At 39.1% G+C, this 27,774-nt stretch overlaps 1 pseudogene; it reads left to right on the forward strand.

The window, feature by feature from the left end:
• On the forward strand, positions 1-27,774 carry LOC142178138 (uncharacterized; annotated as a pseudogene).

Raw genomic sequence — 27,774 nt, forward strand, 5'->3', positions numbered from 1 at the left:
CCCAGATTTCAAAGATAAGAGAAAAATTTAATTTTCTTACTCTTTCTAATCTAAATATATATAATCATTTCCTTTTTGTTCGTGTCTTGTTTCAACCGAGCCTAATAGTTCTAGGATTTGGTTCTTCTTTTATTTGTTCCCCAAAAATCTATATTTTACTACTAAAAATTTTATACGAGTTGGGTTTAACTATAAATCTACAAAGTATTTCGTTCAAAGGTTATTTCGAGAGAGAAAAAAAAAAGGCAAAGTGTGTGTGAGAACAATTAAGGAAAAAATCAATTTTTTTATATAGTTTAATTATTTAAGATGTCACATACAGGTAGTGATGATGAACGAAGAGTTCTCCAAGAAGCCGAAATCAAAGCAAGAAATGATTTTACCTTGCAAGCTATGCATCAACAATTTGAAAGGTGGAATTTGCAACTCCAAGAGATGAGGGACACCATTGCTGAGCAAAATGATACAATAGCTGAACTTAGAAGGGAAAATAATGTTAGGCCCCAAGCTAGGAGAAATGTACCCCTTGCTCCCATTGTAAATCAAGAAAACCCAATAGATGATTTTAATGATATCGATTTTGATAGGGTGGGAAGAGATAGGAGGGGACAAAGAGGTAGAGTAGAAGATGATAATATAAGTAGTATAAAGATGAAGATGCCATCTTTCAAGGGAACAAGGGATCCAGACTTGTACCTTGATTGGGAGAGAAAGGTTGAAGCCATATTTGACTGCCACAACTACTCTGAGGGTAAGAAGGTTAAACTTGCTATTGTTGAGTTTTCTGACTATGCTGCTATTTGGTGAAAAAAGCTTAGTAGGGACAGATTACAAGAAGGACAAGCACCAATTGCTACTTGGGCTAAGATGAAGAGGCTGATGAGAAAGAGATTCATACCATCACACTTTCAAAGAGAGCTACAACAACGCCTTCAAACATTGAAGCAAGGGTCCATGTCTGTGGATGAGTACTTTAAGGCTATGGATATGGCTATGATCTAAGCTAATTGTATGGAGGAAGAAGAGGCTACAATGGCTAGGTTTTTAAATGGTTTAAATAAGGAAATAGTTGATGTAGTAGAATTACAACAATATGTAACAATAGATGAGTTAGTTGATTTGTCTGTAAAGGTAGAAAATCAAAATAAAAGAAAGCAAGCTAGCTCATGGAAAGGTCGGTCAAACACCATCTCCAAGAAGCCATGGTCGAATCAAGAGATGAAGAGTTCTTCTAGACCTCAAGAAGACAAGGATAAAGGTAAATTTGAGAACAAACAGGGAGGTAAAACCTTTAACCCTAAACCTTTTACACCTTCCAGTTCTATTCAGTGTCATAAATGTAAAGGAAGGGGACATATGATGCATGAATGTCCAAGTAGAAGAAACATCATTCTTAGAGAAGATGGAGGATATGAGAGTGAAAAAAGTGAGGGAGAAGAAGAGGGAGATATGAGTAATGATGATGATATAGAACTACCTAATGATGGCATGATTGGGGTAGTTAGGAGGATTATGACTATCAATTTGGGAAGCAATAGTGAAGAACAAAGGGAGAATATATTCCATACTAGGTGTGGGATAAAGGGGAAAACTTGTTCTATGATCATTGATAGTGGTAGTTGTGCTAATGTGGTGAGTTCATACTTTGTGGAAAAATTAGGACTTGCATGCATGAAACACCCTACTCCCTATAGACTCCAATGGTTAAATGATAGTGGTGAACTAAAAGTAAACAAACAATGCATGATTTTATTCAATGTTGGTAGATATGAGGATGATATTCTTTGTGACATAGTCCCTATGCAAGCTTGTCATATCTTACTGGGTCGTCCTTGGCAGTATGATAGGAATGTTTTTCATGATGGAAAGAAAAATAGATATTCTCTTGAGCTAAATGGCCGAAAATTTACTCTTGCACCTTTATCTCCTTTTCAAGTGTTTGAAGATCAAAAGAGATTAAGGGAAACAATGGGAAAATCAAGGGGAGGAATTAAAAGTGAGCTTGAGGAAAAAGAAAAGAAAGGAGGCCAAGAGTTGGAAAAAAAGAGAGATGGCCAAGAGAAAGAGAGAGAGGGCAACAATTTGAGAGAAGAGATAAAAAGAGGCTTGAATAAAAAAAAATAGAAAGTCTTGGTGAGAGGAAAGAGGCTAAGGAAATAATAAAAGAGAGTTTTTATATAAAAGCCAAAGAGTGTTTAAATGCAAGAAAAGAGGGGTTGCCCATAATACTACTTACTTACAAAGAAGTTTTGATTAATTCTGAGTTACTAACTTCTTCTTTGCCAAGTAGTATTTCTTCTCTTTTGCAGGATTTTGAAGATGTCTTTCCTGAAGATATTCCTAATGGATTGCCACCTTTACGTGGCATTGAGCATCAAATTGATTTCGTGCCTGGATCACAAATCCCAAATAGGCCTGCTTATAGGAGTAATCCAGAAGAGACAAAAGACCTTCAAAGGCAAGTTGAGGAGCTGCTTGAGAAAGGCTTTGTGAGAGAGAGCATGAGCCCTTGCTCTGTTCCCGTCCTATTGGTACCCAAAAAGGATGGAACTTGGAGGATGTGCGTGGATTATAGAGCAATCAACAAGATAACGGTAAAGTATCGCCATCATATTCCTTGTCTTGATGACATGTTGGATCAATTACATGGATCCAAAATCTTTTCTAAAATTGATCTAAAAAGTGGTTACCATCAGATTCGAATGAATCCTGAAGATGAATGGAAAACTGCTTTTAAGACCAAATATGGGCTTTATGAGTGGTTAGTTATGCCTTTTGGCTTGACTAATGCACCTAACACTTTCATGAGATTAATGAATCATATCTTTAAGGATTTTCATGGAAAATTTATTGTGGTGTACTTCGATGATATCTTGATCTTTTCTAATACTTTAGAAGAGCATGTAGAACACCTAAAACAAGTTTTTGAAGTTCTTAGAAAGCAACTCTTATTTGCTAATCTTAAAAAGTGTACTTTTTGTGTGGATCGTGTGATTTTCTTGGGTTTTGCGGTTAGTTCTAAAGGTGTTGAGGTCGATGAAGAGAAAATTAAAGCAATAAAAGAATGGCCAAAACCTAAGAGTGTAACTGAAGTTAGGAGTTTTCATGGACTTGCTAGTTTTTATAGGAGGTTTGTGAGAGACTTTAGCACCATTGCTTCTCCTTTAACTGAAGTTATTAAAAAGGATAAGATTTTTACATGGGGAAAAGAACAAGATGATGCTTTTAACTTGTTGAAAGAAAAGTTATGTTCTGCTCCATTGTTACAATTGCCTGATTTTTCTAAATCTTTTGAAATTGAATGTGATGCTTCTAGCAAAGGAATAGGTGCTGTTTTGATGCAAGATTCTAAACCTATTGCCTACTTTAGTGAGAAGTTGAGTGGATCCACATTGAACTATTCCACTTATGACAAAGAGCTATATGCTTTGGTAAGGGCTTTAGCCACATGGCAACATTACTTGTGGCCAAGAGAGTTTGTCATTAAAACTGACCATGAATCCTTGAAATACTTGAAGAGTCAAGGTAAGCTTAGTAGAAGGCATGCTAAGTGGGTTGAATTCATTGAAACTTTTCCTTATATAATTTCTTACAAACAAGGGAAAGAGAATGTTGTTGCGGATGCACTTTCAAGAAGGTATGCCTTAGTTTCTACCCTGACTTCTAAATTGATGGGTTTTGATCAAATCAAGGGACTTTATGCTAATGATGTTGATTTTGGCAAGATTTTTGCAGATTGTAAGTTGGGTCCTTTTGAGAGGTTTAACCTGCAAGATGGGTTTCTCTTTAAGAAAAATAAGTTGTGTATCCCTAATTGCTCTTTACGTGAAGTATTTGTAAGGGAAGCACATTGTGGAGGGCTTATGGGTCACTTTGGAGTCCCAAAGACGCTAGACATACTTGCTGAAAATTCTTTTTGGCCTGGAATGAGAAAAAATGTTGAAAGAATGTGTGCACAGTGTTTGGAATGTAAACAAGCTAAATCTAAAGTGTTACCACATGGTCTTTACACGCCACTACCTGTTCCTACTTCACCTTGGATTGATATTTCTATGGATTTTGTGTTAGGTTTGCCTAGAACAAGGTATGGTAAGGATAGTATATATGTTGTGGTAGATAGGTTCTCCAAAATGGCTCATTTTATTCCTTGTTTAAATACTAATGATGCTTCACATGTTGCTGATCTTTTTGTAAAAGAAGTTGTCAAATTAAATGGTATACCTAGAACTATTGTTAGTGATAGGGATGCTAAGTTTTTGAGCCACTTTGGCGTGTATTTTGGGGGAAGTTAGGTACTAAATTATTGTTTTCTACTTCTTGTCACCCACAAACTGATGGACAAACTAAAGTAGTTAATAGAACCTTAGGAAACATGTTGAGGGTTGTTTTGAAAGGTAAATTAACTTCTTGGGAGGCTCACTTACCTATGATTGAATTTGCTTACAATAGAACAATCCATTCTTCTACAGGTATGTCTCCTTTTGAGGTTGTTTATGGTTTTAATCCCTTCACTCCCCTTGATTTATTACCATTACCTGCTAATGATATTGTTAATCTTGATGGTAGGACAAAGGCTGAGATGATGAAAAAAATTCATGAACAAACAAGGCTTGCAATTGAGAAGAAAAATGAGCAAACTGCCTTGAGAAAGAATAAGGGTCGAAAATAAGTAATTTTTAAACCTGGAGATTTAGTTTGGGTTCACTTTAGAAAGGAGAGATTTCCCTCCAAAAGGAAGTCAAAGTTGCACCCTAAAGGAGATGGCCCATTTCAAGTCCTTGAAAGGATTGGAGACAATGCTTACAAGCTAGACCTACCTGGTGAGTTCCAAGTAAGTGCTGCATTCAATGTTGCTGACTTGTCTTTGTTTGATGTAGGATCGAATTCGGGGACAAATTCTTTTCAAGAAGAGGGGAATGATAGCATCAAGGACAAGGATAGAGTTTTGGAAGTTCCAAGGCCATTTACAAGATCTCAAGCTAAAGAGTTGCACTCTAAGGTTGCTGGACTTCAATGGCAAATAAAGAAGCTTTTCATTGTAGAGGAAGAGCTCAAGCCCAAAGTAGATGAATTATCCAAGTTTTACAATTATTTGGTGATCCAAATTGAAGTCCAAGAGGAGGAAGATTGGACCACCAAATCAGCCCTTGAAATCCACCAAAGGGGCTTAAAATGAGCTTAAAAGAGGTCCAAATGGGGGTGTTTGAAATGGAGCCCAATTGGAGTCCAAACCAATGATCCAAACTAGTAGTTTTAAGGCCCAAATCTGCCCCAAAGGGATTTGGCCGCCCCCTACCTAATTTTGTGACTTTTCTTATTTCTTAGCAACCACCCTACCTAATTTTGATGACTTTGTTACCCCTTAGCAGCCCCCTACCTAATTGTAATGACTTTTTAAGCCTTAGTACTCCTATAAATAAGGAGTTCTTCTCATTCATTGAGACACTTCATTATTGATTAAGTATATCATACTTTGAGAGTTCTTTTGAACCTTTGTTACTTGTGCTTTGAGATTTATCTTTTAACCTTTACTAGTTCATAGTTCAAGGTAGTAAGATTACTTCTCTATTGTGATATCTTTGATTTCTTTGTGGTATTCTTAGAAGGCGATTAATACTAGTTATTAATTGTTGTCTCAAGTTACTCGTAAAGCGGTCAAGATCCGAATCTATTATTTTGATTTGCTTTTAAGTAAAGGCGTTTGATTTCTTCAATAAATCAAGACGTTGTTGCTTTGATCTTGTCAAGGCTATAGAACTTGCGTTCTTGGAAGTTCTTGGAATTCTTTCCTTGAATTTTCCCATATCCTTTATTTTCTGCCCTTTAGTTCTAGTTGTTCAATTCCTTATTGTTATTGCTTCCGCATTTGCTTTTCAAATTCTTACTCTAGTTTGGATTCCCGACCTTGTCGTTATCATTGTTGGCCTATGTTCAGTATATGAGTGGTTATTTTGGTCTTATAGGCCCATATGTCATATGTATAAGTTTTTATTCCCCCATGATTTACTTCGGTTCATTTATCTATGATAGAATGATACGAAAGATACGTTATGTTGGTACTCGATTGAGTAAGGTACCGGGTGCCCGTCGCGGCCCATCAGTTTGGGTTGTGACATTGTTTAAGACCCAAATCATGAAATACTTGTGATGTTTGCACCCTACTTGTTAATTAAAGTGCCTAAATTATATTGGAACTTGTTAAAGAAATTGTAAGAGGCCGATTTTCACTTACTTAAGTTTTGGCGGGTTACTTGACCGTTAATAGAAATTTTGCTTCTTTGCGTATTAGCCTTGTAATAGCTTTTAATTCAGATGTTCATAAAGTATCCTCTTTTCATGTGGAGTGGGCCGAACGCCTCGACAATAGAAAATATGCACCTATGGTTTGTGTCGCTTGACCCTCGAAAGTGTACACATTATTCTGGATTGGGCCGTACGACCTCGGCATAAATCGTGCATAATAATACTTGGAGCCTAATTATACTTGATATTATTTTATGGCTTGAGAGGTTATAATTATTAATGACAGAATTTGACCTGAAATTTATGATTAGTGAAAGAATCATGTATTTACTGCTTGTTATTGAGTTATTATTATTATTATTTATATAACCCATGCTTATTTAGAATTTCTGTATTTTATTGTTAGTCCATAGTAAGTGTTGAAGTCGGCCCCTCGTCACTATTTCTTCGAGGTTAGACTAGATACTTACTAGGTACATGTTGTTATGTACTTATGCTATACTTCTACACTAACCATGCAGAATCTGAGGCAGGTGCACCTGGCAGTCATACCGGCGCGCACCCCCGTTACCCCGAGACATAGTGGTGAGCTGCTTCCTAAGCCGTTCTGCAGCACATGGAGTCTCCTTTTTGTATCCATTTTCTATCTACTTTATTTCAGACACTAGTTAGAGTTTTGTATATTCTACTAGTTGCTCATACACTTGTGATACCAGATCTTGGCACACATACTAGTAGACTTTATGGTTTTGGAGTATTTATGTCACTATATTTGCCCACTCAGTTGCCTTCGTTTTATTTTATAAAATTTTCTACTCCTTCATCTCTTAATAAATGGAATTTAATTACTTGGAAACATATTAAAAGAGTAATCACATGGTTAGTTCACCGTTGGCTTGCCTAGCGGCGACGTTAGGTGCCACCACGACTTATAGGAGAAATTGGGTCGTGACAATAACCTTCCAAAATCCATAGTGACCTCATCAATGACACATACAATAAGTCTCTAGCCCTTAATACACTTTCCTAGCCTGCAACCAATGAAATAATCTGCCTCCACAAATATTAAATCGCTTAACCTCGAGAATGCAAAAAACTCCATACATGATCTCTATCTCTCCTACTTAAATGACTGATACATCATGCATACACAATCTCCTCATGAGAAATACTCCCATAAACCTTCCGCATAAAGTAAAAAAAATCTAACCATCTATGGTTACCAACCACACGATCTCCGTAATACTAGCCCAACATCCGCAAATGAAAACATTATGCGCCTCCCACAATGCACACTTTACCCAGGCGATGCAATATACTGCTAGAATTCTCTTTGACATCTAAATTCTCTCATGCTGTCTAGAACTCATGACATTCCTTCCAAAACTGAACCGCAACCTTGTCCATTCAATCTCAATCTCCTACGGCTCATTGCATCTATCATACCACAACACAAAAATATGAGAATCCCGTTATTAACTCTGAATCACGAATAGGATACACACCCCATCGGCCAAAAATCTCCCACTTAACTTAGTTCAGGAGAAAATCATAACACGCCATAACTTCCCATGCCTGTATAAGTCACCAACCACCGTGGTCAAAATCATCACAAACTCTTCGGAATCCATTTATACAGGACCAAGCCATCAGAACTGAATCCCTTTAAATCAAACATGTCACACAGACTACCAAACCCGAAAGGTATTGCCACAAAATATCTGTAAAGCCCTATTACACCAAAGGAACTGATAATCTTTATTACCATGCTGATCTAAGCCATTGCTAAACAGACCCAACTTCTTAAGATTACTCATAAGCCTCATTCACAGCAACACTTCTCTTTCCCAGTACACTATGGACCTCAATCAAAACTCATCCCAAGTGATCCCAACATGAAATCTCGTCGCACTAAGACTCGTAATCCACTTTATCCCCTCTTATACGCATAATAGTACCTCAAACTGAAATGCCTACTTTGAAGAGATCTTCTATGAATCTAAAATTGTTCCTTCTAATTCTCAAATACTTCCTTACAGAATCGTTAATGTTACAGAAATAACCCAAGTCTCTTCCACAATCCAACATCAATCTCAACTCCTCAGCCAAACAACGAATCTAAAAATCCTTAGGTACCACATCTTGAACCTTGAACTCACTAGAACCATCCGCAAAAGTCACCCACTCTGACCCAGTCCCGAACACATAGCCAATCATGCTGAAGGACCAATGCTCCGATAGAACATGAATACTCCAAAAGAACAACCGAGCAAATCTTTTCCCTTTACACACTACATCCACCAAGGACTATCCAACCTGAGCCATTCCACAACCTATATATAGCAACCAGGTAAAATATAATATACATCTAGCAAATTCCTTGCCCGAATCAATCCTGAAGTCATCCTCCTCAAACTATGACTACTCCACAAGCGTTCCGAAGTCCCGAACTACAACAACACATAACCAGGTGCCCCAATCGCTGATTCCCCCCACTTGGCTTTAAGCCACAATCATATAACTCAAGAACTCACAATGACTTTTCTTTCTCAGTTACCATGACCTCGCATTGTAACTCAGTTGAATTTCTTATAAACACATGTGGCATAACACATTGTAATGATCCGACCGGTAATTTTGAGTATTGTAGCCATTCTTCCCTATTTATTATTTTTTCTATATTTATTTATGGATATGTGACTTACCGGGGTGGTTCGGTTAGTTTCGGGGAGGTTTCGAGGTGAATTGGGACACTTAGTCCCAAGGTTTAAAGCTTAAGTTGGAAGAGTTGACCAGAGTTTGAATTTTCTGTAGACGACTCCAGAATGGAGTTTTTATGGTTCCAATAGCTTTGTATGGTGATTTAGGACTTAGGCGTATGTCTAGATGTTGATTTAGAGGTAAGTAGATTGATTTGGTACCTTTCGGCAAAAGTTAGGTAGTTTAAGGTTTAGAAGGTTGATAGATTTGACGAGGGTTGACTTTATTGATATCGGGATCAGATTGTGATTATGGGAGTTGGTAAAGGTTCGTTGCATCATTTGGGACTTGCATGCAAATCGTGAGCTCATTCGGAGTTGGTTTGATATGATTCTGCATTAGTTTTAGAAGTTGAATATTTATTGAATCAATAGGCTTGAATTGGGTTGTGATTCATAGATTTGATGTTGTTTGATGTGATTTAAGGCCTCGAGTAGGTTCGTGTTATGTCTTGGGACTTGATGGTATGTTCGGGCGGAGTCCCGGGGGCCCCGAGTGTAATTCGGGTTGAATTCAGACATTAGTGCACTTAGAAGGAAATGCTGAGAATGCTGAAGTAAGGTGCATTCGCACCTGCGCAATTGGGGTCGCAGGTGTGGCACCATAGAAGAGGCTACTTGGCCGGAGAAGCAGTTTTGGTCTTGGTGGACTCGCTCCATTGGTGAGGATATTGGAGCGCGATGCACAACTGCAGAAGCGGGCAGGGCCCCACAGATGCGGAATTTGGACTTTGGCGGGGGACCGTAGGTGCGGTGGATTCTTCGCATAAGCGGACGCACAGGTACACATATTTGTCAGCATAAGCGATTCTCCTGGGTTTCATGAGAAGCCGCATCTGCGATGATTTTCCGCAGATACGGAGCCGCAGAAGAGGCTGTTGGTCTGCAGGTATGGAATAACTGGGTTAAAAAGGGTGGAATCGAGGGTTTAATTCCATTTTCCACTTTTTGAGTTAGAGAGCTCGGTTTAGGCGATTTTGGAGGTTGTTTTCAAGGATTGGATTGGGGTAAGTGTTTTTGACTCGAATTTGATTATTATTCATGATTCCATCATTATTTTTATTATTTAATTAGTGATTTAAGTTTGAGAAATTAGGGATTTTTGTAAAAACATTCATGAACCATAAATTGAGGATTTGAAGGTTGATTTGAGGTCGAAATTGGATAATGTTAGTATGGTTGGAGTCGTATCGGAACATATGTTTGGATTTTGTAAATTTGGTCAGGTTCCGAGGTGCGGGCTCGGGGTTAACTATTTGAGTTAACCTTTTGATTTTCTTTAAAGATTGAAACTTTATTATTCGAAATTGCTTCCTATGGCTAGTATTTGTATTCCATTCAGCTGTTTGAAGTCTTGAGTAGCTTCATATGATGTATTATGACTTGTGTGAATCGTAAGTTTTTGTTTTCAGGTGATCCGGAGATGATTTGGAACAATGATTCTCAATTGGAAAGCTTTAACCTCGGATCGGACTTTTAATGGTTTTGTTAGGTAAAAATGTTGATTTTGGACTTGGACGTATGCCCATATTTGCATTTGGATGTTTCTTGAAGGTTTTGGCATTAATTGGCGAAAGTTGGAAATTTGGAGTTTTGGAATGTTCATAAGTTTGATCGGAAGTTGACTTTAATGATATCAGGATCGAATTTTGGTTTCGGGAGTTGGAATAGCTTCGTTATGTCATTTGGAACTTGAGTGCAAAATTTGATGTCATTCCGAGTCGATTTGATATGGTTCGACACGAGATTTGGAAGTCTAAGGATCAAACATTCATTAAGTTTAATTTGATGTGCGATTTGTGATTTTGATGTTGTTATGTATGATTTGAGGCCTTGAGTAAGTCCTGTTATGTTATAGGACTTGTTGGTATGTTTGGACGGGGTCGCGAGGGGCTCGGGTGTGTTTCGTGTTGATTTTGAACCATTTTGGAGTTTTCATGCATTGATGGTTTCTGCTATTATCTGATGCCCCTAGTGTTCTTCGCGATTGCGAAGGTCTAGCCGCAATCACGAAGAGTAATTTGGTATGCTGGTGGATTTGTTCATCGTGGACGCGATAGATGTTGCGCGATCGCGGATAGTTGGATTGGTTACAGTTCACATTCGCGCATGAAGTATCGCGGACGCGTAGGGTTGAGCGGGAGCTGGAGAATTCTTCATCGCATTCGCACAAGTCAGTTATAACTCGTGAAGCCTTAGCATCTGTGGTCATCGCGTACGCGTGGCCAGTATCACAAACGTGTTGACTATTTTGATCGCACTAGCATTTGATCTTCGCGATCGCGAAGGATGTCCCGCGATCGCGATGTGTATTGCTGCCCAGTGATTATAAAGTACTATATTTCGGAATTTGAATTATTTCATCACATTTTGAGTTGGGGAGCTCAGATTTGGGCGATTTTGAAGGCGATTTTCACAACATGGATTGGGGTAAGTATTTTCTACTCGGTTTTAATTATATTCCGTGATTCCATCTTTATTTTTGGCATTTGATCGATGATCTTAAAAGTGAAATTGGGGGGTTTGTCTAAACTTTCCTAAAGTGATTTTTTGAGTTTTGAACACCGATTCGGAGTCGTAATTGAGTGAAATAAGTATGGTTGGACTCATAATTGAATGGGTTGTCGCTTTTGTGAGTTTTGTCGGGTTTTGAGGTGCGGGCCTGGGTTTGAATTTTTGGTTGACTTTGAGTAAAATGATTCGACTTTATCGATTGGGTTTGCTTCCTATGGAAGTATTTGAAGATTTTGAGTTGCTTTTGGCTAGTTTCGAGCCATTCGGAGGATGATTTGAGTGGGATGGCACTTCTAGTGTGTCGATTGGGTTTGTTTGATGTAAGTGTCTTGCCTAACTTTGTTGGGGGAATTTTTCCTACTAATTTCTATTGTTTGCTACATGCAGGGGTGATGTATATATGAGGTGACGAGCGTATATGCATCTGCCTTGTGGAATTATGTCACCTTCTTGTTTCATGTCTTACTTGACTTCTAGACTACTAAGAATGTGAAATTAAATGCTAGAAACCAAGATTTAGCTTATTATAACTTAAACAAGGTTACAATCAAAAATAAGTATCGCCGAACATTTGATGATTTGTTTGATCAGTTACAGGGCGCTAGGTACTTCTCCAAAATTGATTTGCGTAGTTGAGTAGAGTTTTGATCAGTTACAGGGTGCTAAAGGACTTAGATTTATACATACATGATAAGCAACGAGAGAGTAACCTGGAGTTGGGTAGCAGACCTCAATAATAATAAACCAAAGTAAGTGTTATGGTATAGTATAACCTACATAGATGTAATAAAGCCATAAGCATAGATAACCGAGGCTACGAAACAAGATATAGCAATGGTCGTAAGTTCGACTAGCTAGCGAGAGAAGAACTTCAGTACACCTATAGATGCCCCGAGGGACACCTTGTCATAGTTCTGTATATGTTCACAAAGCGAAGCCTAGAGATTGGATAACAGCTGGAGGAAAAAGGAGAGAAGAGTCACATAGGTGCACTTTCAAGGTAAGAGTCGTACATGCCGCATGATAGAAGGTAGCAATAGTTACGAGATTGAAAGGATTCCGACTAGAAGTCATGGTGTGAGAAAGAGGCCTAAAGGGGCGAATGCACTGGCCTTTGAATTTATTCACAGAACAATTACCTAGATGGCGAGGACAATATTAAAGTATTCGCAAGAGCTATAAGTTATGAGACTGATAAGCACATCAGTCAACATTCGAGGACGAATGTTCCAAAGGGGGAAGGGATGTTACACCCCATGTTTTCGTACATAAGAGTACGTCGTAAGACAATTGATATAAGCTCATAAATGAGATCATTTTTTAAAGTACATAAGGTAAGTTAATCATGTTACCTTGGAGGTTACAAATCTTTAAGATCATGGATAACAAGTACCAAGAGGGTTGAAAGACTTAGAAGCTAATCAAACTGAAGAAAATAAGTTTCGTCAAAAGTCGACAAGTTGGGAATATTATAACATATACTCTTGGGATAATAATAGGGTACTTAACATGATAAGGATGTTATGTTATGAGTTATTTTAGTCGTATGATAGTCGTGTATTACGTTTTTATGTTAAGAGATTTGTGGAACAAAAGTTGACAAAGGTCATCACAAGTTACATTCATAAATGTGATGAAAATTAGGTCAATTGTAGCTGCGATTTTCTCCAAATATACTTGGAATTTGTTGCACCTTGTGCATCCCAAGGTGATGTATAATAAATATGAGACATGTTAATCATGATTTAAATGAGTTTAAAGTCATAATATGACTATATATGATGTTTTGATATAAAATATAAAGTTTGGGAAAAATCGAATTTAAGTTGCGGAAAAACGGACTAAGGACTTGCCTTGTAACGAAGCATTTTGACAATACATTTCGTGTGCTATATGAGGTCTTTTTGGGACATATTATATACAACATTTAAGGTCTTGGAATGTAGTTTCCAACACTCTTAACCATTCATTCATACGACATTCGGATAAAAAGATATGAGCGTCTGAATAAGGACCAATACTAGGGAGCCAAGCTAGCACCGCTTTGACATTTCAAAAGTTGATATATATAGGTTTTAAGTCAGTATTTCTCTTCATTTTTCATAGAACACGAACAGAGAACCCCCATAAACCTATTCTTAAGCTATCTACAAGGGTTTCAAAGAAAATTAACATCTCGGGTACGAAATCAAGAAGCAATAACATTAGAACGATCTCTATGACGTAAGTACCGTTATACCGTCTCTCTTTTTCTTTGTAGTTTGAGTTTTGGAAGGTACTTCATAGTTAATAAAATGCCTACTTTCTGTTTATAAGCTTTTAAATATCAAGGAAGGTTGATAAATTCGTTTCCTAATAGTTAGAACTCATGGGACGGTGATCGGAAGTCGTGAGTTTGATTTATTCCACTTTTAGTGGACTGTTTTGTAGTCCACTCGTGTTGGACTCTTGTGCTTCTGATTTATGGAATTTGGGAGGATAAAAGGGCGTGGAGAAATGCCACATATGGTAGGTTAGTGGGTTGGTCGCTCATCGTTGCAGTTTCAGGCTACTTGATAACTTGTTGATTGGGTGTGTTATGGTATATTTGGGGTTTTTGTTGTATTAAAGGCCCCGAATTGTAGTTAGTTTTTTTTTGAGTTGCTGATTGTATTGTGTTGTTGTCTCACTTATAGTAGGCTTGAGGGAGCAGTAAAATCAGGGAAAATGCTGTCCGTTTTTTATTATAGATTAAGTTACTTTCGTTATATTAATGAGAGAGTCATTCGTAACTTGACAATAGCTTCACTATCGTTGTTGTAGATTAAGGTGCAATGAGCTGAGTTTAGCATTGTTATTAGACAGATTTCCATAAGGTATGTTAAGGCTATCCCTTCTTTTCTTTTGGCATGATCTATATGATACAACGAAACGAGCAAACACACAAATTTCACAAATGGCTCTATTCTTAGAAGTACTAGGGTTGCCTATGTTCTTGATTCCCCATATGTCCTATTATTATATCGTTTGGTCATGGGTCTCAGAAAATACATAAGTGATAAATTTTATTTTGTGATATTAATCGAAGGCAAATTGATCTTTAGACATCACGAGAGATCTTACTGACTTTGCTTCTGTTAAATCTCGCGTTTCTCGTACGTTAAAGTTTCGTCTTCAGTTAATTGACATAGACTCGGGGATGAGATTATCTTGAGATTAGCATATTTATGCTATTTATAACGAGCGATAAGTAAGTGCCATGAAGGATAAAGGGTACACGAATTAAGAAAATGAGTTTCGTTGAAGGTTGTCGATTTGGGATAAAATACGGTCCGAGCTATAATACTCGATATTTATGGACTAGTACCATACAAGGTACCATATGATCGTGATTAGTATGATGTATAAAGTATATTAAAAATGAGTAGAATTTTAAGTAATTTGAGATAATTCTTAATTATGCGGGTAATTGGTTAATTACCGGATAACGGGACATTACCTAATTACCTAATAAATGGATAAAGATTAACATTTTCCACCCCACCCCCACGTGGCAGCAAGGAACTGACCAAACAAATGACTAAGTGTCATTTGGGATTAGGTGGCAACTTAATGTATGGATTTCAAGACACATTAACTCCAACACTTTCAATACAAATCAAAATGTGTAGCCTTGGGCAAAGTTAGTAACGTTCCAACATTGTCAATACAATTAAGATATGAGCTTTGCACATTAGCAAGTGAGTGCTTACAAATTCCTACAAAATAACACTACAGGGAACGTTGGCCATTACTGATAAGTTTCCAACTTTTCATTTTCAAACACTTAAGTCAGATTCTAAATCTTACATTAAACAACGTGATTCCTACAAGTTTCAACAATTCCAGCTAGAATTATTTACATATTAGCAACGTAAGATTTTACGATTCTAAGGGAATACGGTACTACCTTTTCCAATAATATCATACGGAATTTTTCCCTACTCCAGGTATGTTAAGGATAAGCCCTTTCTTCATTTTGGCATGATCTCGTAATTACACGAGTTTGATAACGAGGCATAAAGAAAAATTCATATCCCGGAATGTACGTATATTTTCCTAGTCTTGTAAGTTAAGTATTCTCCTTATTGGGACTTCATATCCAATTGAGTATTTACTTTTTTCAAGTCAAGAGAAAAGAGAATATATATATAGAATCTATATATACAGTATTACAGTATTTTCATTACCATCGAGCTATAATCGATGGGCAGGCCCCTATTGGACAACCTCTGATCAGATGGTAAGTTATATACCGAGCCTACTGTGGTCGAACGCCTATGAGCGAGCCTAGTTGGCTGAGATACAGAGCCTAGTATGGACGAGCGCCTATGAGCGAGTCTACTATGACAGAGCAGTTTATATATATATATATATATATATATATATATATATATATATATATATATATATATATATATATATATATATATATATATATATATATATATATATATATATATATATATATATATATTGACAATAATTTTACTTACTATAATAGAGTCAGTATCAGCAAGTGAGCATATCTTCAGATTATCTTTGACCCCCAGTTGCTTTCAGTTATTATAATATCAGTTCTGTTTTAGCTTTCAGTTTATTGCCTTACATACCTGGTACACTATTTTGTACTGACGTCCCTTCCTGGGGGCACTGCATTTCATGCGTGCAGGTTCAAACAGATAGACGGGTAGACCTCCTCAGTAGGTATTGCCCGAGTTCATCTTTATCGGTAAGCTCCTCGTCCTTCAGAGTTGCCGGCTCTAGAAGTTTTGTGTACATCTCGTGTATGTATGTAGATAGGTTATGGGTAGGTCGGGGCCCTGTTCCGATCACAGTACATCCATCAGTATATGCTTATAGACATATTCTATCAGTTAGTGCAGTATGTTGGGCTTGTAGGCCCTGTACGTATACTTTGTTGGCTTGTCAGTTATAGTAGTTATGACGGCCTTGCCGAGCCAACTTTATGTTGACATTTAGTCACCGTTAGTCTCTATTCAGTTTTATATTTTGCTTCGCAAATTGTCTTGCAATGTGGCTCCTGGTCAAAGTATGACATTATATGTCCAGAATTTCTGAGTCGCAAGTTGGTACGCAAGGATAGATGAGGCACCGGGTGTCGGTCTCGCCCCCAGGCTTGGGGCGTGACAAAAGTGGTATCAGAGCAGTTCTGTCCTAGTAAGTCTAGAAGCCGTGTCTAGTAGGGTCTTGTTTATAGATGTGTGGTGCACCACATTATATAAGCAGGGGACTACAGGGCATTTAGGAGTTGGTTACCCTTCTTTCAAATCTAAATCGTGTTGTAGAACTGAGTTATAGGAAATTTGAGTTAAACTTACGTGTTGTCGTTTGCATGCACAAATGACGGTAACTAGGAAGACTACGGCTAACCAGAGAAGAGAAATTGCAGTAGGTGAGGGGACTAGCAGGGTACCCCCAATAGATGGGGCCCAATCAGAGGCCCAGGGAGAGACCCCTACTCAGCCATTACCGGCTCCTCCGCCACCTGAGGAGATTCCTAGGGAGATCGCATATCCAGTTCCCCCTCCGCTTCCATCAGATCAGGACTTGAGGAGTGCAGTGCATTTGTTGGCACAGTTGGTAGCTACCCAGCAACAGGCTAGGGCATCCGTTAGTGCAGGACCTTCTTAGGGATCTGGGAGTTCAAGGGTTCGAGAGTTTATTGCTTTGAGTCCCCCAGAGTTCACGGGGACAGATCAGAGGGAGGACCCGCAGGATTTCATAGATCAGCTTCACAGGATCTTTCGGGTTAAGCATGCCACGGAGAAAAAGGCAGTTGAGCTAGCAGCTTTACGACTCCGAGACATAGCCATCCTTTGGTACGAGGGATGGGAAAGATCCAGGGGACGTGATGCACCTCCTACTATTTGGGAGAATTTTTCAGATGCCTTCCTTGACCAGTACTTACCGCGAGAGATCCGACAGGCTCGAGTCGATCAGTTTCTAACCCTCAAGCAGAGCAATATGAGCATTCGAGAGTATAGTCTCCATTTTGACTCATTGGCCAGATATGCACCATCCATAGTTGCTACTATGCGGGATAGAATCCACAAGTTTATGTTGGCCCCAGAGTTGACCGAGGCATGTACCACCGTTGCATTACAGGATAGTATGGATATCTCCCAGATTCAGGCATTTGCCCAAAATATAGAAAGGGGTAGGCGTCGGCAGTAGGGTACGGAGAGGACTGACTTAGGGCAGCGTAAGAGGACGAGATTTGCCAGGTCTCAGGAGCAGTCTCAGGGTCGTTACAGGCCCCAGTACTTCGAACGGCCACCTAGACCTCCACCACCTCAACTACAGGGTTACAGGTATGACCGCTATACTCAGTCAGGACCAGGTGAAAGCTCCCAGGTGTCAGGTTAGTAGCGACAACGAGGTTTGGGGCAGGCATGGCCATTTCCGCCGCGGTGTGCCATCTGCGATAGAGGACACTTGGGCCAATGCCGAGCCAGTTCCTATACTTGTTATACATGTGGACGTCCGGGGCATATGATGCGAGATTGCCCAAATAGAGATTCTAGGGGTATGGCGCAACCAGCAAATTCAGTAATAGGATCATCTATGTCTATGCATCCTTCAGGGCGCGAGTCTCAATCTTCGGCTGGTAGAGGTCGAGGCAGAGGTAGAGGTTTCAGTTCAGGTGGTAACCAGAATCGTAGCTATGCGTTAGCAGGTCGACAGGACCAGGAATCGTCACCAGACATTGTGACAGGTATGTTGACCATTTGCTCTCACGATGCTTATGCCTTGATAGACCCAGGATCTACTTTATCATGTATTACCCCATTTGTTTCGGGGAAGTCTGGTATAGTGCCTGAAATACTAAGTGATCCTTTTGCGGTATCTACACCGGTCGGAGAATCGATTATCGCTAGATGGGTTTACCGAGGTTGTACAGTGTCAGTTTGTGGTCGTCAGACCTCAGCCGACCTAGTTGAGCTAGAGATGTTGGATTTTGATGCTATCATGGGCATGGACTGGTTGGCAGCTTGCTATGCCATAGTTGATTGTCGAGCAAAGATAGCTAGAATTCATTTTCCGGGTGAGCCAGTCCTTGAGTGGGTAGGTAATACAGTGACACCCAGAGGTAGGTTTATTTCCTATCTGAAGGCGAGGAAAATGATCGCAAAAGGGTGCATTTATCATATTGTGAGAGTTAGAGATGTGGATGCAGAGATACATATACTTCAGTCTATTCCAGTAGTAAAAGAGTACGCAGATGTATTCCCAGATGAACTTCCAGGTATTCCTCCAGAGCGAGAGATTGATTTTGGCATCGATTTGCTTCTGGGAACTCAACCAATATCCAGACCCTCCGTGATAATAAATTGTATGCTAAGTTTTCTAAATGTGAGTTCCAGTTAAAGTCTGTAGCATTCTTGGGGCATATTGTATCCGATGGAGGTATAAAGGTAGACACTCAGAAGATTGAGGCTGTGAAATCCTGACCTAGACCTACCACTCCGACAGAGATTCATAGTTTTCTAGGCTTAGCAGGATACTACCGGAGGTTCGTAGAGGGGTTTTCTTCTCTTTCAGCACCATTAACGAAGTTGACGCAGAAAGCAACTAAGTTTCAGTGGACGGAGGCTTGTGAGTGGAGTTTCCAAGAGCTTAAAAATAGGTTGACTTCAGCGCTAGTTCTAGCACTTCCAGAGGGTCCAGATGGTTATGCCATGTATTGTGATGCCTCAAGTGTCATGTTCGGATGTGTCCTGATGCAACATGGGAAAGTAATTGCGTATGCTTCAAGGCGGATAAGGAATCATGAGCGGAATTATCCGACCCACGACCTCGAATTAGCTGCAGTTGTCCATGCACTTAAGATATAGCGGCATTATTTATATGGTGTTCATGTTGATGTATTCACAGATCATAAAAGCCTGCAATACATCTTTAAGCAAAAATAGTTGAATTTGCGACAGAGGCGATGGCTTGAGTTATTGAAAGATTACGATGTTAACATTCTCTACCATCCAGGGAAAGCTAATGTTGTAGTAGACGCCTTAAGTCGCCGATCTATGGGTAGCTTAGCACATGTAGAAGCCGAAAAAAGACAATTAACTAGAGAGATTCATCAATTGTCTTGTTTGGGGGTTCGGTTAGTAGACCCTGGCAATGATGGAGTTATACTCCAAAATACTGCAAAATCATCCCTCACAACTGAAGTAAGGGAGATGGGGCTCTCAGATACAGGGGTCGTTTGTGTGTTCCAGATGTAGCAGGGCTACAAGACAGGATTATGTCAGAGGCACATCATCCATGGTACTCCATTCATCCTGGGTCGACGAAGATGTATCATGACATTAAGGATGTGTATTGGTGGAACAATATGAAGAAGAACATTGCTGAGTATGTCGCTCAGTGCCCTAGTTGCCAGCAGGTGAAGATAGAGCACCAGAAGCCCGGAGGGCTAATGCAGACTATAGAGATCCCGACATGGAAATGGGAGGTGATAAACATGGACTTTATCACGGGTTTACCTCTTTCTCATCATAAGTTCGATTCCATATGGGTGATAGTCGACAGGCTCACGAAATCAGCTCATTTCCTACAGGTCAGATCTATATATAAAGTAGAAGATTATGAAAAATTATATATTAAGGAGATAGTGCGACTACACGGAGTACCAGTATCTATTATATGACCATGGGGCCCAGTTTACAGCACATTTTTGGAGGTCATTTCAGAGAGGTCTAGGAACTCAGGTGAATCTCAGCATAACTTTTCATCCACAAACTGATGGACAAGTCAAGCGTACAATTCAGACGCTCGAGGATATGTTACGAGCATGTGTGGTCGTTTTTAAAAGAAGTTGGGATGAACATCTACCTCTTATCGAGTTTGCATAATAACAATTATCACTCCAGTATCCAAATGGCTCCGTACGAGGCTTTGTATAGGCATAAGTGCAGATCTCCTATAGGGTGGTTTGATGTTGGAGAATCTGGATTACATGGGCCAGACCTGGTTCAGCAGGGCATAGAAAAAGTAAAGCTCATCCGGGAGCGACTGTTGACAGCTCAGAGTCGTCAGAAGTCATATTCTGACATGCAGCGACGAGATTTAGAGTTTGAGGTTAATGACTGGGTATTCTTAAAGGTGTCACCTATGAAAGGTGTGATGAGGTTTGGCAAGAAAGGCAAACTTAGCCCACGGTATATTGGGCCTAATAGGATCATTCGGAGAGTAGGCCAAGTAGCTTATGAGTTATAATTGCCCACAGAATTGGAGTCTATCCATCCGGTTTTTCACGTATCCATGCTACGGAAGTGCATTAGCAATCCTACCCTAGTGGTGCCCACAGATGATGTATAGATTACGGAGGACTTGTCATACGAGGAAATTCAGGTTGCCATCCTAGACCGACAAATCCGCAAGCTTCGGAATAAGGAGGTGGCCTCCGTGAAGGTTTTATGGAGAAGCAAGAATGTGGAAGAGATGACGTGGGGAACGGAGGAAGAAATGAAGTCTAAATACCCCCACCTATTTCAAACTCTAGATATGACTCAAGATGGGATACCTCAGCACCGCTCTATTCAGGCCAATAGGTCATCAGGTAAGCTTTTATTTTTGACTTTCCGAAATTATAATAGACAGTTGTGTGGGGCCAAGTGTGGCATATATAGTCTATTATCTGGCTGCGTGCAAGGGTGGTTTTAGTCTAGTATACGGAGGAGACTCTGGCAAAAGTTTTCCAAGGTATCTAAGAGTAAACATTCGAGGACGAATGTTACTAAGGGGGGAAGGATGTTACATCTCGCGTTTCTCGTACGTTAAAGTTTCGTCTTCAGTTAATTGACATAGACTCGGGGATGAGATTATCTTGAGGTTAGCATATTTATGCTATTTATAACGAGCGATAAGTAAGAGTCATGAAGGATAAAGGGTCCACGAATTAAGAAAATAAGTTTCGTTGAAGGTTGTCGATTTGGGATAAAATACGGTCCGAGCTATAATACCCGATATTTATAGACTAGTACCATACAAGGTACCATATGACCGTGATTAGTATGATGTATAAAGTATATTAAAAATGAGTAGAGTTTTAAGTAATTTGAGACAATTCTTAATTATGCGGGTAATTGATTAATTACAGGATAATGGGACATTACCTAATTACCTAATAAGTGGATAAAGATTAACATTTCCCACCCCACCCCCACATGGCAGCAAGGAGTTGACCAAACAAATGACTAAGGGTCATTTGGGATTAGGTGGCAACCTAATGTATGGATTTCAAGACACATCAATTCCAACACTTTCAATACAAATCAAAATGTGTAGCCTTGGGCAAAGTTAGTAACGTTCCAACATTGTTAATACAATTAAGATGTGAGCTTTGCAAATTAGCAAGTGAGTGCTTACAAATTCCTACAAAATAACACTACATTTAGAAGTGGGGAACGTTGGCCATTACTGATAAGTTTCCATCTTTTCATTTTCAAACACTTAAGTCAGATTCTAAATCTTACATTAAGCAACGTGATTCCTACATGTTTCAACAATTCCAGCGAGAATTATTTACATATTAGCAATGTAAGATTTTCTGATTCTAAGGGAGTACGGTGCTACCTTTTTCAAGAATATCATACGGAATTTTTTCCTACTCCAGGTATGTTAAGGCTAAGCCCTTTCTTCATTTTGGCATGATCTCGTAATTACACGAGTTTGATAACGAGGCATAAAGAAAAATTCATATCCCGGAATTTACGTATATTTTCCTAGTCTTGTAAGTTACAGTATTCTCCTTATCGGTACTTCATATCCAATTGAGTATTTCCTTTTTTCCAGTCATGAGAGCAAAGAATCTATATATATAGTATTACAGTATTTTCATTACCATCGAGCTATAATCGATGGGCAGGCCCCTATTGGGCAACCTCTGATCAGATGGTAAGTTATATACCAAGCCTACTATGGCCGAGCGCCTATGAGCGAGCCCAGTTGGCCGAGATACAGAGCCTAGTATGGCCGAGCGCCTATGAGCGAGCCTACTATGGCAGAGCAGTTATATATATACCGAGCCTTATAAGGCCGGACAACTATTTTACTTACTATATTGAGAGAGTTGAGTCAGTATCAGCAGGTAAGCATATCTATCTTTGACCCCCAGTTGCTTTCAGTTATTATATTATCAGTTCAGTTTTAGCTTTCAGTATATTGCCTTACATACTCGGTATATTATTTCGTACTGACGTCCCTTCTTGGGGGTGCTGCATTTCATGCATGCAGGTTCAGACAGACAGAAGGGTAGACCTCCTCAGTAGGTGTTGCTCGAGTTCAGCTTTATCAGTAAGCTCCCCGTCCTTTGGAGTTGCCGGGTCTAGAAGTTTTATGTACATCTTGTATATGTATGTAGATAGGTTATGGGTAGGTCGGGGCCCTATTCCGATCACAGTACATCCATCAGTAGAGTCTTGTAGACATATCCTGTCATTTAGTGCAGTATGTTGGGCTTGTAGGCCCTGTACGTATATTTTGTTGGCTTGTCAGTTATAGTAGTTATGACAGCCTTGCCGGCCCAGCTTTATGTTGACATTTAGTCAGCGTTAGTCTCTATTCAGTTTTATATTTTGATTCGCAAATTGTCTTGTAATGTGGTCCCTGGCCAAAGTATGACATTATATGTCCAGAATTCCTGAGTCGCAAGTTGGTACGCAAGGATAGATGAGGCACCGGGTGCCGGTCTTGCCCCCAGGCTCGGGACGTGACAAAAGTGGTATCAGAGCAGTTCTGTGTACATGTATATTGACCCATTACCATATGGCGTTATATACGCGTATATTATATGTACATGGGGTATGGGGAAAAGTTACGGTGTTATATACGCACCACCACCTGATCAGCTGCTATACGTTGATGATTTCGCCCACAGAGGTCGAGATGATATGATAGGATACCCTCAGAGGCTTGATGACGTTATGTACGCATATACCTATGCATGATATGACATTTTTATGCATATGCATGGAATTATAAGTTTCATGATTCACAGAGCTATTCAAACTTACAGGTTGAGTTCTTTACTCCATGTTTCTTTCATGTCTTTTATACACTGCTTTTCATGCCTTACATACTTGGTACTTTATTTGTACTGATATCCCTTTTTCCTGGGGACACTACGTTTTATGCCCGCAGGTCCCGATAGATAAGTTGACAGTCCTCCTAGTAGGCTATTAGCTCGGCGGAAGGTATTGGTGCACTCCACTTACTCCAGAGTTGCCTATTTGGTCAGTATGCTTTGGACATATATAGATGTGTATGGCGGGGCCTTGTCCCAGACTTTGTGACATTTATGTACTCTTAGAGGCTTATAGACATATGTCATGTATATGGATGATTGTATGGCATTGTCGGCCTATGTTTTGAGTGTACAAATGATCATGTCGATCTTATAGGCCCATATGTCACATGTATAAGTTTGTATTCCATGTTGGGTCGTCCTATGTCGAGTATTCTCTTATGTTTAATTCTGGTTATCTCATGACGGCCTTTCCGGCTCATTTACCCATGATAGTATGATAAGAAGGATACGTTACGTTGGTACTCGGTTGAGTTAGGCACCGGATGCCCGTCGTGGCCCTTCGGTTTGGGTTGTGACAATTTCACCTATTTTTCATGAATCTATGTTAGAATTTGGGGGATTTTGGACTATGGATTAGAGAGTAAGATTTGGGGGTTTGAGGGTTGATTTGTGGTCAAAATTGAATGATTTTGGTATGGTTGGACTCGTTATTGAATGGATGTTCAGATTTTATAAATTTTGTCGGGTTCCAAGGCGTGGGCCCGGGGTTGACTTTTTTAATTTGTTAAAGAACTTAGCTTTATCGTATGGGATCAATTCCTATAGCTTGTATTGATTATATTAAGTTGCTTGTGACTAGATTCGAGTCGTTCGGAGGCCGATTCATGAGGGTGTTGGAGTTGTGATTTGCGTGGTTTGAGGTAAGTAACAATTGAGGATAGGAATCTCTGAAATATGTGTTATGTGGTTGGTGTTGGGGCAACACACATGCTAGGTGACAGGCGTGTGGGCGTGCACCATGGTAATTATGGCTCGGATGACTTAGTGGTAATGTGTATTTATCTAGTCGTGTTTCTATCTATGTAATTCCTATGTGTTAAAGTAATTGAGCTCTTATCCATGTTAGAAATCATGTTAGGGTTATGTGCTTATTCTGTTCGGACCCACTGAGGTCATTTCTGGTGTTGAGTTATTTGCTTAAGTTGCAATTATGTGCTTAGTCATATTTATTCATTGCATATCATATCTCAGTCTCTATTATCATTTGTTGTTACACCATGTTACCATTGTTTGGGCTGATTGATATAATATTTGTGAGCCCGAGAGAGTGCATAGATTGATGACTGAGTTGGGGCTTGATAGCAGAATTGTGAGTGACATTTATGGGATCGGGATGCATGCCACATCAGTTGTTTATGGGATCGGGATGCACGCCGTATCAGGATTTATTAACTCATTATAGGATCAGGCTACACGCTGCAGCATGCCATGTTGGCTTATTTTAGCTCTTGGGCAGGATCCGCCCTACGGAGTCTAACATAACAGCAGTGAGCGCATGTACTGTATAGTGCTGAGTGATTGAGTGTGATAAGTGGGAGTTGAGACAGTCAGATTGAGTACTCTGAGAGCGTGAGTACCTGGGAGTATTACCGTCTTGCATTGCATTTGACATGCGTATTTGACATGTAGACATAGAGATGAAACATTCCTCATGCTAGCTATACATGGCATAATTTATTATTGTTGAGCTTAAATTGTTGAACTCGAAAGCATGTCTACATTTCTGTACTGTGTAGGAACTGATTATGGAATTTCTCTAAGTTATTACTGTCATTTCATTGTTATATCTGTACTATCATTATCTGGATTTAGACTGTACCTATATGAGCTCGTCACTTCTTTCAGCCCAAGGATAATCCGATTACTTATTGAGTACATTGGGTCGGTTGTATTCATACTACACTCTACACTCCGTGTGTAGTTCTAGGTACTTCTAGGCACAGTGGTTGCTAGATTTGGAGCTTTATCTGCTTGGAGGCTTTTGAGGTAGCTGATATGACACCCGTAGACCTCGACTCTCCTTCCTTTCAATTTTATTCTGTATTGTTCTATTTCTCAGACAGTTGTATTAGAGATTTAGACTGTGTTGACACTTAGTAGCTCATGTGCTCGGTGACACCGGGATTTTGGGGATTGTTGTAGTTGAGTAGCAGTTGTTCTTATCAGTTATTTATCAAAATTTCATTGTTGAACTTATTAAATCATGTTCTTAATTTAAAATGCATAGTTATTTTGTGATTGTCGGCTTGCCTAGTAATGCGATAGGAACTATCACGACATGTTGAGATTTGGGTCGTGACACTTAGGGATTTCTTGAACAATAGAGCAAAAAAAGTAAAACATAATAAAAACGAAATGTCTTTAAAAAAAGGGAAAATTCCTATTCCTCTTTAAGAAATCAGATTTTATTTGTGTTTGTTTCCAAAATGAAGAAAGGAAACAAGAAGAGTGGATCCTAAATCATTAAGGATAAGGAACAATCAATTTTTTTACTCCTTTGATCTTGTTTTAAAAATCATTTCCTTTGTTCGAGTCTTATTTCAGTTAAATCCCACTTTTTCTAGGATTGGTTCTTCACTTTCTTTAGTGCCCCAAAATTCTTTATTTTACTAATAAGGGCGTTGATATGAGTTGGGTTTAATTATAAATCTACAAGGTATTTTTCCAAAGGTTAATTGAGGGGAAAAGGCAAGAGTGGTGTGAACAATTGAGGGAAAAAGCCAAAGTTTGAGTGATAACTATTTTTTTCTTAAAGATGTCTCATAAAGGTGCTAGTGATGACGAATAGAGGGATCTTTAGGAAGCCCAAATTTGAGCAAGAAATGGTTTCACTTTACAAGTTATGCACCAACAATTCGAGAGAGGGAACTCGCAATTCCAAGAGATAAGGGATACTATTTCTGAATAAAATGAGACAATAGCTACACTTAGGAGGGGAAATCAACCTGATGTACAACCTCGAAATAATCCTAGGCCTCATAATAGAAGAAATGTACCACATGATCCATTGTAAATAAAGAAAACCCTATAGATGATTTTGTTGATGATCTTGATGTAAATATAGATAGGGTGGGAAGAGATAGGAGGGGACAACAATGTAGAGTAGAAGATGATATTATTAGTAACATAAAAATGAAGATGCCATCTTTCAAGGGTACAAGAGACCCAAACTTGTACCTTGATTGGGATCGGAAAGTTGAGGCCATCTTTGACTGTCAGAAGTACTATGAAGGTAAGAAGGTTGTTGTTGTTGAATTTTCTCATTATACTTCTATTTGGTGGAAAGAGCTTACAAGGTATAGACAACAAGACAGAGAACCGCCCATTGCTACTTGGACAGAGATGAAAGAGTCCTGAGGAAGAGGTTTGTGCCTTCCTACTTTCAAAGAGACCTATAATTGCGTCTTCAGACCTTGAAGCAAGGAACCATGATTGTTGATGAGTACTTTAAAGCTATGGATATAGCTATGATCAAAGCTAATTGCATGGAAGAAGAAGAGGCCACTATAGCTAGATTTCTTAATGGTTTAAATAGAGAAATAGTTGATGTAGTAGAGATACAACAATATATAACTATAAATGAGTTAGTAGATTTGGCTGTAAAAATAGAAAAAAAAAAATAAAAGAATGGAGCAAGTTAGCTCATGGAGAATTCGGCCCAACACCAAGAAGCCATGACCAAGACAAGAACTGATTTCTAGACCTTAAGAAGACAAAGGGAAATGTAAAGTTGATGAGAAAGAGGGAGGTAAAGCTTTCAATTCTATATCTTCTAAACCTTCTAGTTCCATTTAATGTGACAAATGCCATAGAAGAGGTCATATGATGCATGAATGTCCAACTAGAAGAAATATTCTTTTGAGAGAAGATGGGGGATATGAGAGTGAAAAAAGTGAGGAAGAAGAGGGAGAAGTAATTGAAGATGATGTAGAACTTCCTAATGATGGTTTGGTTGGGGTAGTTAAGAGGACTAAAGATAGAGAATATGAGGGAGAAAAAAGTGAGGAAGAGGAAGAAGAGGAAGGAGTGAGTGATGATGATGTAGAGTTGCCTTTTAATGATGGTTTGGTTGGGGTAGTTAGGAGAATTATGACTATCAACTTGGGAATCAACAGTAAAGAATAA

The sequence above is a fragment of the Nicotiana tabacum genome, chromosome 24, assembly GCF_000715075.1.
Source record: "Nicotiana tabacum cultivar K326 chromosome 24, ASM71507v2, whole genome shotgun sequence".
Lineage (NCBI taxonomy): Eukaryota > Viridiplantae > Streptophyta > Magnoliopsida > Solanales > Solanaceae > Nicotiana > Nicotiana tabacum.